We start from the raw sequence: 17,667 nt of genomic DNA, 5'->3' as shown, positions 1-17,667 counted from the left end.
TAGAGTACGGGAGGTCGAGAGGGGAGGGAGGCCTTCCTTCCTTGACGACTACTCCCCCCTCTGTCTCGACCTCCGTCATAGAGCACGGGAAGCTGAGCATATGTTGCAGAGCCTCTCGGCCTCCTTCTATTCTCCGTCTCGGTGTACCGTCAGAGCGCCACCATCACCGTTGCCCGCTGGCTCGCCGCCAAGGAAGAAGACATGCAAGACGATGGTTTAATTTTTCCTAAGTTAGGAAAAATTAAACTATTGTCATAAAAATACTAATTTATAATTTTTATTTATAAAATAATTATTTTTATTTATTTAACATATTTATTTTATAATTACTATATTAACATAGTGATTTAATAGTCATAATTAAAATATTATTAAAATAAATATTCGATAAATTATTTTTGTTTAATTATCCCATTGCTATAATTAATTAAACTAATGGTTTTAAATTTTGTGACAATATATTATTAATTAGTAATACATAAAATATATTATGTTATTGATAAATATATAAATTTATTTATTATATTAATTTTTTTTATTATATTAAATTAGTGGTTTTAAATATTAAAACATATCTTATGTTATTAAAAAATAATTTATAATGTTATTTATTTATTACTTGTAATTAATCATATTTAATTGGCTCACGTAATTACCAAATGGATTTTAAATGGATTTTTGAAGTTCAAGTTCATGTCCAACATGAAGATCTTGTAAGTCATGTACATGAAGATCACCTTCGCACTTGGTGTTAGTGTTGACGCTTTCATGTACACGAAAACAGTTTCCAGTGAATAGTACCCACTCATTAGAAAAACATAAAAAACAAGAGAATCCCTAAACCTATACCGTACACTTATAATTACAACATAATCCTCGAACCCCAAATTAGGTAAAACAATCATTATTACTACGCGAATAACTTATTTAATGTATAATTAAAATATATTAATATATTTATTAATTGAATTAGATATGTTATTGTGCATTAATATGGTAATTACGTGAGCCAATGAAATACGCATATGATTAATTACAAGTAATAAATAAATAACTTTATAAATAACAAAAACGAAAGTAATATGTTTAGCTGTTAATTTATTAATAACATATGATATACTATAGCCTAAAAATGAATGATTTAAGAGAAAAAATTGATCTAATCATAACTTTAATACACTATATATTTGTACGTAATATTACCACTATTAATTCACTAATATAATACAATAAATAAATATAATGACTAAATAAAGAATTATTTTATTAAAAATATAATATGGCGTAGTATTAATTAATAATATATTTCCACAAAATTGAAATTAATCAATTGATCAAATGCTAATATTGTAAATTTACAGGTTTCCTAAGCTTACATTATATGAAATATTAAAATACAAGGCATTATCCGCCTCCAAAAAAAATAGTAAATTGGAATTAATTTTTTTTTAAATAATGGGTAGAAATTTAGAATTCTACTTCTACCCTTTACACGATCCGGTCTCCACGAATTACTGAAAAAGAGCTATATCGATATGTCTTGGCACCGGTACGCAATAGAGACTGTTACATTTTCACGATGCCTCCTTGTCGAGCTCGAAGCACGCGTTTTTCTGGCTACCGCTACTCTTCATCTTCAACAACCCTTACAACCGCCAGAATTCCCTCACAACGTGAACGCTCTCCCGGCACACCATCGCCGATGTATCCTCGGGATCGTCCGACCGCCCATTGACGGACCAGCTCTCACTAAGCCGCCGCACCGTTTTGGTAGCCACTCAACCGGCGACGGTAGCGGTGGTGTTACTCGACTGTAGTACGTTAATGACGGACTTGAGTGCCCGGCTAGGGAAGCTCCGGTTCACTATCAAAATTTCCCCAATTTCTGCAGGACTGAGTTTGCCTATTCACTATCAAAATATCGGAAGGTATTTTGGGGAAAAAGATAATAGTGAAAGGGAGAAGGGAGTGAGATGCCGAAAGGGAGAAGGGAGGGAGAAGAGACTGAGAGAAGCGAGGGAGGCCGAGAGGGATAGGAGAGAGGGAGAAGCGAGCGGGAGGTTCAGAGGGAGAGCTAGTCCGAGATGGAGAGAAGGACGCCGAAAGGCCGTTAGCAGCGAGAGATGGACGTCGTAGAGAAGGAGACCGGAGAGGGACGGTGGAGACGAGAGAGAGCAGAGAACGAGCGAGGGTGTGTGGTAGAGAGAGCCTCGAGAGAGAGCCCCGCAATAGTGTCATGTACATGATTCTCAAAATTGGGGGGAAAGCATTTTCCGCCATTTACTCTTGGGACATGAACTCCTGAATCATGGATGATCATGTACATGACATGAAATTTGGAGCTCTCTCGCGAGGCTGAAGTTCATGTCCTGAGTCATGTTGACTAACCCCCACTATGTTTAATCTCTTTCTTGAATTGACAATATGCAGCTACACGCTCCAGAATCTCCAGAAAAACACATGATGATGAAGGAAATTACCAATTCAAGGGCTGACATTGGGAACCATTACCAGTGTAGCTTCCCTGACAATGCTTGCATATGTCACTTAATGTAAGACCGACTATAGAACACTCAAGGCAATTGCAGATATTTAAATAAAAAAATCAGAAATAAACAGCAAAGAATAATTCCAAGAACAACTTCTCACATGGCGACAAAGGCTTCACAGAACATTTCTTACTGTAACCCAGAAATAGAAAACTCAAGGCAAATGCAGAATACTTGGAGAGAAAAAAAATTATAAATGAGCAGAAAATAATAATTCCAAGAATAAATTCCAACATGGCAACAAAGGTTCCACATAACATTTGTTAAGCCTCAACCAAGTTGTTTCCTTCTAAATAGAAATTACTAGAAGATTCTTAAAGGTGAAGGATGAACCTAAAATGAATGGATCCAAGAACAGCGGTGAGAAAGGTTATGGCTTCCAAGACTTACTCAAAACCTTATAGCCAGTCCTACCTGTTGAGTAAAAGTTTTCATTTCTTAACCAATTGGAAGATGATTTTCTGGTGATTTTTGTTTTCATTTATTCCTTCTTTTTATTAAAATATTGGAAAATTTTTAATTACTGATGCAGTACATCATGATAACAAAGAAATAGCTCAATAATATTTACAGGCATAACTCATTTGTGGAAGAACAAAGTTGAGACTCAATTTAACGAGAACCAAGTTTCCTATTTACTTCAAGAAAAAATCAATTTTTTAAAATAGAATGCCTGAGTTAAGTCTAATATAGGCAAAATGCTACAGTCAGAAATTTTAGTTATCCGATTTTGAGAATCATGTACATGACTCTCGTGCGAGGCTGTCTCTCGGGGCTCTCTCTATCGCACACCTCTTTGCCATTGCATTCCCGCGGCCCTCTCTCACTCTCTGCTCCCTCTCTCGTCTCCATTCCCGCAACCCTCTCTCATTCTCTGCTCCCTCACTCGTCTCCATTCCCGCAGCCCTCTCTCGTCTATTTCCCGCAACCCTCTCTCATTCTCTGCTCCCTCTCTCGTCTCCATTCCCGCAACCCTCTCTCATTCCCACAGAGCACGGGAGGTCGAACATCTGTTGCAGAGCTTCTCGGCCTCCCTCTCGGCGTACCGTCGGAGCGCCGCCTCTGTCGGCATTGCCCACCGCCGTCGCCTTTGCCTAGCCCGTCCCCGTAGCCATCGCCGTTGCTCGCTGGCTCACTGTTGAGGAAGACGAAGATGTTTAATTTTTCCTAAGTTAGGAAAAATTAAACCATCTTCCTAAAAATTATTAATTTATAAATTTTATTTATAAAATAATTATTTTTATTTATAAAATATTATTTTTATTTATAAATTACTATATTTAAATAGCGATTTAATAGTCATAATTAAAATATTTTTAAAATAAATATTTGATAAATTATTTTGGCATAATTATCCGATTGCTACAGTTAATTAAACCAATGGTGAAGTTAGGAAATAAATGACTATTAAATATTTATAATAACTATAGCAATTGGATAATTATGCCAAGATAATTTATCAAATATTTATTTTAAAAATATTTTAATTATGACTATTAAATCACTATTTTTAATATAGTAATTATAAAATAAATGTATTAAATAAATAAAAATAATTATTTTATAAATTAATGACGATAGTTTTAAACTATCGTCGTCGTCTTCGTTAGGGGCGAGCCAGCGGGCAACGGCGACGGCGACGGGCCAATGGGCAACGGCGACGGCGGCGGGCAACGCCGATAGAGGCGGCGCTCCGACGGTATGCAGAGAGGGAGAAGAGAGGGAGGCCGAGAAGTCCAAATGTCAAAATCGAAGAAAAACGAAACTGAAACAGGGGAAATCGCAAGAAATTAGAAGGTATTTTGGGGGAAAAAATGATAGCGTGAGGGAGAAAGGAGTGAGATGCTGAAAGGGAGAAGAGATAGAGAGATAAGAGAGAGGGAGAAGTGAGCGGGAGGTTCAGAGGGAGAGCGAGTCCGAGAAAGAGAAGGATGCCAGAAGAACGTTTGCAGTGAGAGATGGAGGCAGTAGAGAGGGAGACCGGAGAGGAACGGCAAAGACGAGAGAGCGAGCAGAGAGATCGGGCTTCACGGAGACGACAGAGGGCTACGGGAACGAGAGTGTCTGTGCAGGAATGAAACGAGTGAAATGAAAAAAAAAAAAAGAGTGAGACGGTCGAGCCGGAGAGAGCCCGCGCGAGAGAATCAAGTGGATGATTCTCAAAATCGGGCGGAAAGCACTTTTCGCCCGTTACTCTTGAGACATGAACTCTTGATTCATGTATATATATGTACATGACATGAATTTCGGCGCCCCCTAACTACATCAGGACATGAACTACGTAATGCGCATGAAGATCGTGTCCTAAGTCATGTGCACTAACCCCCCCCCCCCCCCCCCCCCGACCGAAATGAAGATGAAGATGAAGATCAAATTTTATGTTTGTTGACTAACCCCCCTACCTAATTTGGGGTTTAAGGATTAAGTGTACTGTAAGGGTTTAAAGATTCTCTTGTTTTTTATGTTTTTCTCATGTTAGGACACTAACACTGGAAATTGTTTTCCAGTGCACATGAAGTTGTCAACACTCACACCAAGTGCGAAGATGAAGTTTATGTAGATGAATGAAATGAAATTTATCTTGGCGATGAAGATGAACTTCAAATTTCCATTTTGTTAACTAACCCTCCCTAAATAACATCGTTAGTGTAGAATGAATTACATGAAAAGTGAATCACCTCACTTCATTCTCTTATGCAAAAATCGGGGAATTGGGATTCAGCCCAATTTTCAAATTCAACCACTTGAAGCACGTTGCTCCCCCCCCCCCCCCCCACTTCGAAAGGAAAATTTTTTCATCATTTCCCTTTCTCCTCTCCCTCTCCCTCGGTCTTCGTCTCCCGACGATTTTTTTGGCCCCAGCTTCATTCATTATGTCTTTCTCATTGTGCAATGCCTAGGGTTTCTGCCATCGGTATCAACGCTTAGTAGGATTTTAGAGTTCTTACTGAGTCTTCTGATGCTTCAGAGAACAGATTGGGACAAAAACCTCACCGACGCAGAGCAGCAAAGCGACATTTGTTATTGTGAGGTCGATCTTCACGTCGTAACAGAATTTCACGACGATTTCGAAGGTCTCGGAGCCGCATAGAAAATTCGAAATCGAAGGTCTTAGAGCCGCATGGAAAATTCGAAAACGAAGGTCTCGGAACCGCATGGAAAATTTGAAATTGAAGGTCTCTTTCGTGGCAAGGCTCTTCCACGAAGACAACGACTTGTTATTTTATACTTTTTTTTGCTTTTTTAAAATTTATTCTAATCACACGTAATTAGTATATTAATTTATAATAAACTTTAATTATTAATTAGTTTAATTATCCAATTACTATAATTAATTAAACCACTGGATTTACATTTTGTGTTAATATATTATTAATTAATAATACGTAAAAATATATATTATGTTATTGATAAATTAATATATTTATTTATTTATTATGTTTTTTTATTTTGCATTAAAATAGTGAGTTTTAATGTTAAAATATATCTTATGTCCTTACAAAATAATTTATTTATTTATTGTATTTGCTTATGTTATTTTTAACTTTTTTATTTATTTTAAATAATTTATTCTAGTCACGTAATTAGTATATTAATTTATAATAAACTGTAATCATTAATTGATTTAATTATCCAATTGTTATAATTAATTAACCACTGGTTTTACATTTCGTGTCAATATATTATTAATTAATAATACATAAAAATATATATTATGTTATTGATAAATTAATATATTTATTTATTTATTATGTATTTTTATTTTGTATTAAAATAGGGAGTTTTAATGTTAAAATATATCTTATGTTATTACAAAATAATTTATTTATTTATTATATTCGCTTATATTATTTTTAACTTTTTTTTATTAATTTTTAATTTTTTTTCTAATTACATATAATTATTGTTTTAATTTATAATAAACTATAATCATTAAGTAATATAATATAGTTTTTTATTAATTAGGATATTAATATATTTTAATACAACACGTTAAATCACTTATAAGTGTAGTAACCATATTTATTTTGGTCAATTATCTATTTAAATATATTATAAAAGGTTACTCGTTCTCTTGTTTATATCATATTTTTCATTTGGGAACACTAACACTAAAATCTGTTTTCCAGTGCACTTCAACTCGTCTACACTAACACCCAAGGATGAGTTGAAGTTGAATCAATTCATTTAAGTTCAATTGAATTTTTCACTTCAATTCAAGTTCATTGTGGACTAACTCCCCCCCTTAATGTAAGACCGACTAATAGAACACTCAAGGCAATTGCAGAATATTTAAAGAAAAAAATCAGAAATAAAGAGCAAAGAATAATTCCAAGAACAACTTCTCACACGGCGACGACAAAGGCTTCACAGAACATTTCTTACTGTAACCCAGAAATAGAAAACTCAAGGCAAATGCAGAATACTTGAAGAGAAAAAAAATTATAAATGAGCAGAAAATAATAATTCCAAGAATAAATTCCAACATGGCAACAAAGGTTCCACATAACATTTGTTAAGCCTCAACCAAGTTGTTTCCTCCTAAATAGAAATTACTAGAAGATTCTTAAAGGTGAAGGATGAACCTAAAATGAATGGATCCAAGAACAGCGGTGAGAAAGGTTATGGCAAGGCTTCCAAGACTTACTCAAAACCTTATAGCCAGTCCTACTAGTTGAGTAAAAGTTTTCATTTCTTAACCAATTGGAAGATGATTTTCTGGTGATTTTTGTTTTCATTTATTCCTTCTTTTTATTAAAATATTGGAAAATTTTTAATTACTGATGCAGTACATCATGATAACAAAGAAATAGCTCAATAATATTTACAGGCATAACTCATTTGTGGAAGAACAAAGTTGAAACTCAATTTAACGAGAACCAAGTTTCCTATTTACTTCAAGAAAAAATCAATTTTTTAAAATAGAATGCCTGAGTTAAGTCTAATATAGGCAAAATGCTACAGTCAGAAATTTTAGTTATCCTTTTTCAGTTAAAAGCAAATTGTTACTTTAATTGAACGCTTCAATTTGCAAAAGCAACTTACTGTTTTAGTTAATAGTTTCAAGTAGAAAGTCCAATACATGTAGTAGTTTCCTGTTTCAAGTAGGCCACTTCAAAAGTTGAAAAGTAATTTCTTGCTTTAAATTTCCTGGTCATCAAGTTAAGCTAAATTTAGAGTATATTTCCTAGAATATGACAGGCAAAGAAATTTTCAGTATTGATGAGATCATGTGCCCATAAAAGGCCTCATACGTAAGAAACAAATCTTCTTCTTAAGTTCTGATGTAGTTCACTCGTGTAAAGCATCTATTTTTGCCTTCTACTCGCTTTTTTTTTTCCTTAATAACTACAAAACCCAACTTTTCTGTCCTTCAATTTAACCCATTAACTTGTATTCAAATTTTTGTTTTTATTTTAATCATATCTGTGGGCACTCTCGAGAAAGCTGTAAACTTCACTATTCATTGAATTCAAAGCACTGAGCTCTTTCAGCGACACATTAGTGTAACAAGGTAATGGTTAAAAAATTTAGCTGCTTGATCTTGTTACACAGTCTTAATCAAGTAAAACTACATAAATTGTAGTAAAAAAAGAAAAGTACATAAATTAAATGAAGAGACCGTTAACACCCACCACTAACCAAACAATCTATACAAGACATGAACTATTCAACTATAATTCTATTACACCGCTGTTATAAAGTATACATGGTTCCATACAAAATATTGAAAAAAGAGGCCAACGAATATCAAATATTCATGCGATCAAATCAAGAACTTAGCATGAGTCAACTACTGCAACTTATCCATAATTTACACCTCTTGATGTAGACTATATTAGAAAAATCTGAGATTTGGGTGAAAAAAAAAAAAGAGAAATAAGGAGAAGAAGAGCTTGGAGAGGAACAGTAGCAGCCGCCTTGGAGTGCATGCCTAAAAAGAACACCCCCTCTTTATTTTAATCAGGGTTTAAGTGATTTTTACATAAAAGACAAAAATGCCCATCAAGACATAAACTTACATATCTCCTAGAATACACCTTTAAAATGAATGAAAAAATAAACCATAGGCATATGAAGACATTGCCTACCTAACAGACATCATATAAGATAAAAACATAATATATTAAATGAGAAAAAAACCCTGAATTGGTATTTTAACAATATTAATTACCTCACCAACCTCTATTATCGACTCACCTATAAGCCTGCCAATTTACATTTTGCCAAAGTTGCTCTACCTTAAGCTTACCCTTCTACTACAACGACAAGAATTCTCAGACTATACCCCCTTATACCTTGATAAAGATCACCTATCAATAGCCAATCGATGAATTTGCTCGGTAACACTACTCAAAAATCAATCATAGATCACCCACAAATTGCAAAAGTCTCTGTCCCTCCCTCTCTCCCTTATGTTTGGAAATACAAAATGGGAGTTTTATGAAGCACCATAGATCACAATGTAGACATGAAAAAAAAAAAAAAGAGATGACCAATCTTAAGTTCCAATCAACAGTCATGATTCATGCGGGACTGACATTGATTGTCGGATCGTGTGACATACCATTGTGTACCACATTAAGAAGTCATTCAAAAAGTGACACATGGCATTGTTAAGGATAAAGCATGAGAAGTCATAGTAACCACAAATTTTTAAGCTCTTTTTGGTGTGACATGACACATTACAAAGAAGAGATCCTTTTCTCAGTTGGTACTCCTGAAAATCTCTCATCGATTTAAGATGACACAAAACTCTGCACAAACTCCATCCCGGAGCTTGCAACATGCAAAAGTTTTGCCACAAATATATAATGTTTTCTCAAAGGTATCAAATGCAGCATAATACTAAATTCCCCTTGTCAAACATCATACAATGGCAAGCAGCAAGTCTAGTTGCCAGCCAAGTAACAATGTCAAAGTTATTGTTTTGACTGAAGAATTAGCATAAGTTGGTCTTTGAGACCATTTAAGGAGTCAAACATCGAGAAGGAACCACAAATCCTGATTTACAGTAATATTTTCCCTTGTTGTACTTTTAGTCGCATCTCTTTGTAAAACAACTTACTTTTGAACAGACACACACAAAGACTCATTCTACAAGATGATTTAGAAGCAATTTCACTCCATCTCGTACAACATATCTACTATTAACAATTAAAGACTTTATCAGTCCCTTGCTTAAAAACCACCAATGGAAGAAAGAGATGCTCTCTGTATAAGCTTCATCCATCTCACCCATTGTTATTCAAAAACTTGCAAGAAGATAGCTAAAGTAAATCTAGGACCAACTTTATCAGGTCTCAGGGGATGACAAAAAGAAGGAAACCCTCTGACCAGAATATTTCCATAAAGCATCAATAGCCAGTTATAGTTTTGAGATACTCTCGCCAGAACTGTAATGACAGACCAACTTTCAACAATGAAGGACAACCGCTTACGATGAATTATGCCTTTTCAGAGGTATATCACAAGTTGCTATTACACTTTTCAGTAATTGATACTTTGCTAACTTATTTTTCTTCCTGCTGTTCCAAGCTGGGAAAGAACCTCCGTGCATACAGACAGCGGTTAGTTTTTACCTATATTAGACAGGCAATCCGAACGTCTACACTTTAATTAGTGACCGAATAAAGGTGCAATTCTCAGTATGCTGCCAAACCTTTACGATTTCACTTTGTAAGAGAATTACAATGGGATAGAGAGTGAACATTAAGTTCCAAAGGCAACAATATCTTTTGTTCTTCGAATGTTGATTAAAAACTCCCCATGTGGCCATTGAGCAGGCCCAAAAGCTCTGTTATCAAGCTGAAACTTAATACCTTCGTTCATCACCGTCAAAGACAACCATTCCATGAAAATATTTTCTGATCATATAATACGAACTATATGCTTCCGCTCACAGTAGCAAAAACAAAACGAAGTCAAGGATGACAAATTATACAAAAACTACCGTTCAATTTCACTCTTGAAAAGATGATCTCAGCAGAGTAAAACCACAGTAGGTACTTAAGAATTGGAACACGAAATAAAAAGAAAATACCTAATTGTAGTAAAGTTCGAGGCCCATGCCATCGTGAATCTCGTAGTCCTTTAAGGTGATGTGGTCTTTATAAATCGTGTACCACTTCTGAATCCGAATCTTGTCAGCCCTCGTTCCTGTCTGCGCAGCCACGAGCTTCTTCAGATCACCGATCGTATCATCATCATTGCACTTCACCCGGACCTACTTCCCGAGACGGTCGTTCAAAACCACCTCGATCATCTTCGAGCCAACAAAGCAGAAAACCCTAGAAATTTTGCAAACGAGCGAAGACCAAAATATATCCTTGATGGATTGCTAAACGGGAGCCAATAAGCTTATTTTTTTGGCGGCAACGGGCTAGCAAACCGATGCGTAGAGAAGCTTAAATCAAATACAAATGTATACAAAGCTTTCTACAAAACTTCCAATTTCATTGATGGTTGCTTTTGTTCAATCAAAAAATTACTTTACTATTCATAAGTATATTTAACTAGTTTCTTTTTTTCAAATAACTCATCTCTCATTTCTCCATTGAGGACTATTCTTTTTAAAACTCACCATTTACTTGTTCTAATACCATGAGGAAGTTGGGCCAAGACTTATCCTAAAATAACTATCAAGTTGGGAAGCTTTGTTTTCCCAATTATTTGCCAAAAGAGGTGATTAAGGACATTAGAGTCACTTGTGTAATACTCATTGCACTATATATAAAGAAGAGAGGAAATAAGTTGACCTCATGAGATCAGACTACTCTAAGCATGAACTCTAAAAATTTAACATAGTATCAAAGCAGAGAACTAGAGTTTTATACAAATTCCTCTAAAAAACAAGAAAATTACTGCATAAGGAGGAGGTGTCCAAAACCATCACCGAAGAAGATGGCAAGAAAAAAAATCTAGCAAGTTCTTTGCAGATAAAGTTTACAATTCTCGTTTATTTCTATTGTTTTTCCCTTGAGAATCTCAAATTTTCTTTGTTCTTTGGTTGGATATTAATATTTGGTTATTGAAGTTCTCTTGTGCCTATCAAAAATAAATTTTTTGAAGGCTGAAAGCCATAGCTTGTTGGCACAACTTGTGCTTAAAAAAAAATCTCTAAAATCCCTTTTAGAGATTTCGACCACTCCTTCAAGTTTCCTTGAATTTTTTTTGAAAAAAAAGGAAGCCTAAGTACTCACTTTGATAGCTTGAAATCCTAAGCTATGGTTTGATGTTAATCTTTGCTTGAGAAATTCTAGTTACAAGTTGGTTTTTTATTTCAGAATTGAACTAGGATTTTTATTTGAGACATCTCATGGTTATTTCATCCCGAGCCATGCATGATCTCTCCTAGTCTCATCCATGTCATCCTCATTATTGTCATAAAGTAGCTGAGTTCTCATTACTAGTTGTTGCCATATAAGTTGATGAATTCAAAAACTACGATAAGCCCTCATTCCCATGTTGATGCCCTTCTAATTTCGAAGTACAATTTGATTTTAGTATTCAAGTCCTCCTAGAGTTTTTCTCTTGTCGTTTTATTTTATGGTCAATATGGCAAAAAACTTGAATAGATCTCCTGAATTCAACAAACGTGATTTCTTAAGGATAACCACCATACCACTTAAGGGGTTATCTAACTATGTTTCATTATCACTATCTGTAAAGTGGTTTCTGATTACAGGAGTCCTTGTTGGACACGATTGAGCCATCAGTTGATGAAAAATTACTCCTACCAAAAGTGGTTAAAAGTGGACACCTTGGTCATAAATGGGTTGGTAAATAACAAGAAAGAACTGGTTACTAATAATTTTATCCAGTTGGATATAACTAAAGATATTTAGATTATATGTCCCAAATAGTATTCCACTCCAAATAGTCTACAAAAGTTTTATGATATCTTTCAAGAGATGTATACAACCAAGCAAGGTGCAATCTCAATGAATACTTTGCTAACTTTACAGGGCTTCTACAAAAATGGAACTTGGCTCAGCCATACTCTACAGATATTACCACTCAAGAGAAATGGAGAAAAACACTCGTTTCAACTATCTGTCTTGAAAATTTGAAGCCTTACCTTGAGTTTGCCAAATCATAGGTACTTGGCTTCAATGTTAAACCTCTTTTGATGATGTTTGTGTAATCATGCTTCAAATTCTAGCCAAGAGTGCAGATTCACAACATGACTCTAGAGAATTCCGTCTCGTTCTTTCAAGGGAAACAGAGTGGCAACTTAGGTAGAGGTAGAGGAAGAGGAGGGAGAAGTGGTCATGGTAGAGGTAGGAGTGGCGGAAATTCAATCTCAAAGATGATACTTCCAAGACATGTAATTATTGTGGTCATAATAATCATGTAGTGGAGAGATGGAGGGAAGCTACATGGCAAACCGTATTTCTTCAAAACTAATCAAGCCTCTACTACGGCATTTGAAGTTAACAAGGAGAGTCCTTTAGATCCCCGCTAAGAGTAAGATGGTATTCACATAATAGGAGTTTAATTTTTTTACAAAAAATGTAATGACCTCCTCTCACTCTTTTGTTTCATGTTCTAGTTCTTTACCTTGGATCATTGATTCTGGAGTCCTTGAACATATTATTGGTAAAATTGGGAACTTATCTTCTTTATCATCCAATAGTACGGTCTTGTTAGTTTCTACAGTAGATGGGTCCCAAACTAAGTACAGAGTATGAGTACTTCCTCTCTTTACCCTTTATTATCTCTCTTTAATATTTTATTTGTTCCTTGATTTTTATTAAGTCTCATGTCTGTTACAAGTAATCCAAGAAAGTCAATTATTTTATGACTTTTTTTCTTTTCATTTTGTTTTCCAAGAGATCTAGACAAAGCAGATAATTGATGGTGGCCATGAGAGAGGAAGCCTCTATTACTTGGATACTCAAATCATATCAGTTGTGATTTCATTAAATCAGCAAGCAATCTAGTGTCATCATTGGCTAGGTTATCCCTCTATGTCCATTTTGAAAATATTAGTCCCATCATTAAAGTCCCTTACCAGTTTACATTGTGAGCTTTGTGAGTTGAGGAAACATCATAGATCGGTTTTTTTACCTCACATGATAAAGTTTCCTCAAGTTCTTTTTCTTTAGTTTATTCCTATGTTTGGGGACCACTCCGTGTACCCAACATCTTCAGTCAAAGTATTTTGTTATCTTTGTGGATAATTATACTTGTGTAACTTAGCTTTATTTAATGAAAAATAAGCCTTAAAGTTGTGTCTATCTTTTCATCCTCTTGCAATGGTTGAGGCGCAATTTCACAAAAAATTCAAGCTATTTGATTCGATAATGCTAAATAATATGTTTATTTTCAATTTAAATCCTTGTACACAAAAGGTGTATCATTCATCAAACATCTTATGCATACACACCTCAACAAAATGGTGTGTTAGAAATAAAAACAAATATCTTTTGGAGGTTACTCAAAGTAATAGAGGTCATGAGAGAGGAAGCATCTATTACTTGGATACTCAAATCCATGAATGTGCCATAGTTTCATTGGTCATATGTTGTCCTTACAGCTTGCTTTCCTAATTAATAAAAGGTCCTCTAGTGTGCTTCAAGGTAAAACACCATTTTCATAAGTACTTTTATACTACAAACCTTGCCCATTATGCCCTCGTGTGTTTGGTTGCTTTTGCTTTGTTCATAATCGCTCTTTGATTCATACTAAGGGGGGGGTTAGTCAATTTGAAGTCCGAGATGATCTTCAACCACATGATGCCCTTCAACAGTTGAAGTCATTAGTGGAGCGCATACGATATTTCATCAGGATGCAGGGGATGAAGCGTTCCTTCATCTCCATGGTTTAAAATCCTTCATCTCAAAGAAGGCCATATTTGATCTTCTTTGAGATGAAGGACGCGCGGCGCTTCCTTTTCCCCTCTCTCTCCTCGCACTCCCCTCTCTCGCGCGTCCTCATTTTTCTTTTTTTCTTCCTCTCTACCGCACTTTGTCTCAGAAACTCTCCAAGCGGCAAAGAACCAACGGACTGCGATTCGCCACCGGAGAAGCAGGAGACTCCATCGGCGAAATTTCCACAAGGGTTCTCTATTCTGGGGGGTTGAGAAACAGAGCTTAACAGGTTTTCGAGAGCCCTTTGTCTTGGAAACTCTCCACACGGCGAAGCCCCAACGGGCTGCGATTCGCCACCGGAGAAGCAGGAGATTCCGTCGGCGACATTTTCGCTCAACCACCATCTCGGTAGCACAGCGGCAAACGACTCGTCGGCAAAATTTCCGCAGAAGGAGGAAGAAGGCTTCCGATTAAAATTTTCCTAAGTTAGAAAAATTTAATCAGCACAGTATGCTGAGTCGCGCGTTGGACCGGGCTTACTGCACCGAGTCAACCCAGGCCAACTCAGACCGGGGCAGCTAAAAATAAAATAAAATAAAATAAAAAAAGCTCCAGTTTTGGGCATCCAGAGGGTGGATATAGCTATCGTGGATGCTACTTGGGCACAGGTAGAGATGTCAGCATATAGAACCTACTTTCGAGCTTGAGAACAAGTCGTATTGATCTGCTTCGTAAATTCGGTTGGAGCTTGATTAGCTGACTGGATTGATTTTCTCTGTTCGTCGTGATCTTTGGTTTTTCAGTGTCGTGGGAAGAAGTCACTGTTGGAAAATTTGATTTTCCTAAGTTAGGAAAAAATTAATGTGGCGCCGGTTCAGTGCCTGATGCAACCCAGCAACCCAGCACTATATCAATTTTATTACTATATTAAAATTTATATTTAAGTCTCTAGTAAATAAAATATAATTAAAGTATGCATTTTATTAATTAATTACTTTTAATTTTGTGAAAATATATTATTAATTAATACCATGTAAAAAATCTATCTTATGTTATTAATATAATACTTTTTTTATTCATTAATCATATTTATTTTTTATTTACTATATTGTATTAGTGATTTAATAGTGGTAATTAAAATATTGTTAACTCAAACAGTTGTTTTAACTAATTTATTTTTATAATTAATAAAATCAATGGTTTTAAATTTCGAAGATGAAGATGAAGATGAACTTGTCCACACTAACACCCTATTTCGAAGATTTCGAACATGAACTTGTCCACACTAACACCCATTTCGAAGATGAAGATCATGTAGATGCATGAGATGAAGATGAAGATGAAGATGATGATGAAGATCAAATTTCCAATTTTTTAACTAACCCTCCCTAAGTTCAGTCCTCAAGCCATGAAATGTACTTTCCTTGGTTATTCAAAAATAAAATGGGAATATGTGTTATGCTCCATCTCTTCATAAAACCTTTATCTCGGCATATGTTACATTCTTTGAAGACCAATATTTTATTCAATAAGTCACCTCCTGGATTTCAGACTTCAATAGGGATGTCTAGACCAATGACTACATTTGACCAGCTATTTTCAAAGTCATGTGATGAACAACTTTAAAAATCAAATCAAGACATGCTTTCTCCTTCCATTGACCAACCACCTCCGCAGTCTAGTGATGTTCCAGAAATAAGTACTCCACCACCTTCTCTTATTGTTTTTGGATCACCTTATGAATGTTTTGTTGTTTGGTAAGAGCCCCACTCTTGTGTTTCAAAACAACCTTCTACCTCTCATCCTATTGCTTATTTTATTTCCACTCATAAGTTGTCCTTGAGCTGTTGTTCTTTTTTATCAATTTTATCTTTGGTTTTTATTCCCAATACTTATAAAGAGGCTTCCGACAATCCTAGGTGAAGAACTACCATGGAAGAAGAGATGGCCTCCATGTACAATTATCACACATGGGAGTTAACATCTTTTCCTCCTCAAAAGAAACCCGTGGGATGTATATGAGAGTTTAATTTAATATAAAATTCAGATGACTTTATTTTTCGATATAAATTTCGATTGGTGGCAAAGGGATACACTCAATCGCCAAATTGATTTAGCATGTGTTCTTATCTTTATTGCTAGATATTTTTAAGGTGTCCATCTTCCAATTAGATGTAAAGAATGCATTCCTCCAAGGTGATTTGATCGAAGAAGTTTACATGTTACAACTATTGGCCCAGGTGGCTTCTCAAGAAAGGAGGGGAGGGAGAGGGGGAGAGGTGGGTGAATTGAGATTTACAAGTAGAAAATTAAACTTAGATGTGGAATGTAAAACATACAATAAAACAATTTCAAAGTAAAAATTTAATCATGCACCATAAAGAGACATAAAAATTTTTGTTACCGAGGTTCCCTATTGGTATTCACAGCCCAATAACCATTGCTTGGAAAATTCCACTATATAAGCTCTAATAACTTCAGTTTATACAAAGAGATTTTAACTCTCTTTATGCCATGTGTAGCTCATGTACATGCTTTTGCATAAACAATTTTAGCTATAGCTGGCCATTTCTATCTAGATTAAAATAGGATCTTGATGAACCTTTTACAAAGGAAAATCAAAAGAAATGAGAAAATCACGTACACTCTTTTAGTTGGAGAGTACCTTCTCATTGAAAAATCCAAGCATCCACTCTTTTGTAACACAATGTGAATATTGGAGCTTGTCTAAATGATATGCAAGGAATGGTGGAGGAAGGAGTACAAGATTTTTCAAGGAAATGGCTCTCTTTCACTCAAAAGCACTTTGAGAGGAATTTGAAAGACTTTGAGAATAATGGCTTGAAGATTTGCCAATAAATGCTCATTAATTTCTCTATGTGAGATTTGGTAGGTATTTCGTAACTTTCCCAAGCCAAATTAGTCATTTTTTTGCCCATTTGCAAAAGTCAATGATTGGATTAATCAATCACTATAAATTGATTGATCAATTAATGATCTATCAATATCTACCTGTTGGGCCTGACATGTTAAGTTGATCGATCATTTCTAAGGTATGATCGATCAATCGGAATGCCCTCTGGTAGAGCATTGCAAGTATGATTGATTAATGAACTTTCCATGATGGATCCTGCATTATGTCCTTGACTGGCTAGATTTTGTCTGATCAATCAATCTTATGGGATGATCAATTATTCAACGTAAAATTTGCTTGTCGGGACTATTTTGATCAATCAGTCCAAATGGAATGATTGATCATGCTTTATGACATGATTTGGCCATGTTCTGGATGATTGATCAAT

General features: G+C 35.2%; 1 pseudogene; it reads right to left on the bottom strand.

Annotated features, from left to right (window-relative positions):
- Positions 1-10,321: 10,321 nt before the first annotated feature.
- On the bottom strand, positions 10,322-10,950 carry LOC137959905 (ubiquitin-like protein 5; annotated as a pseudogene).
- Positions 10,951-17,667: the final 6,717 nt, after the last annotated feature.

Source organism: Aristolochia californica, unplaced genomic scaffold, assembly GCF_029961685.1.
Source record: "Aristolochia californica isolate CCGP_79_NKW_82.1479 unplaced genomic scaffold, dmAriCali1.0.hap1 SCAF_1, whole genome shotgun sequence".
Classification (NCBI taxonomy): domain Eukaryota; kingdom Viridiplantae; phylum Streptophyta; class Magnoliopsida; order Piperales; family Aristolochiaceae; genus Aristolochia; species Aristolochia californica.
Note: the sequence above shows the minus strand (reverse complement) of the source record. Positions and strands in the feature narration are given on the sequence as shown.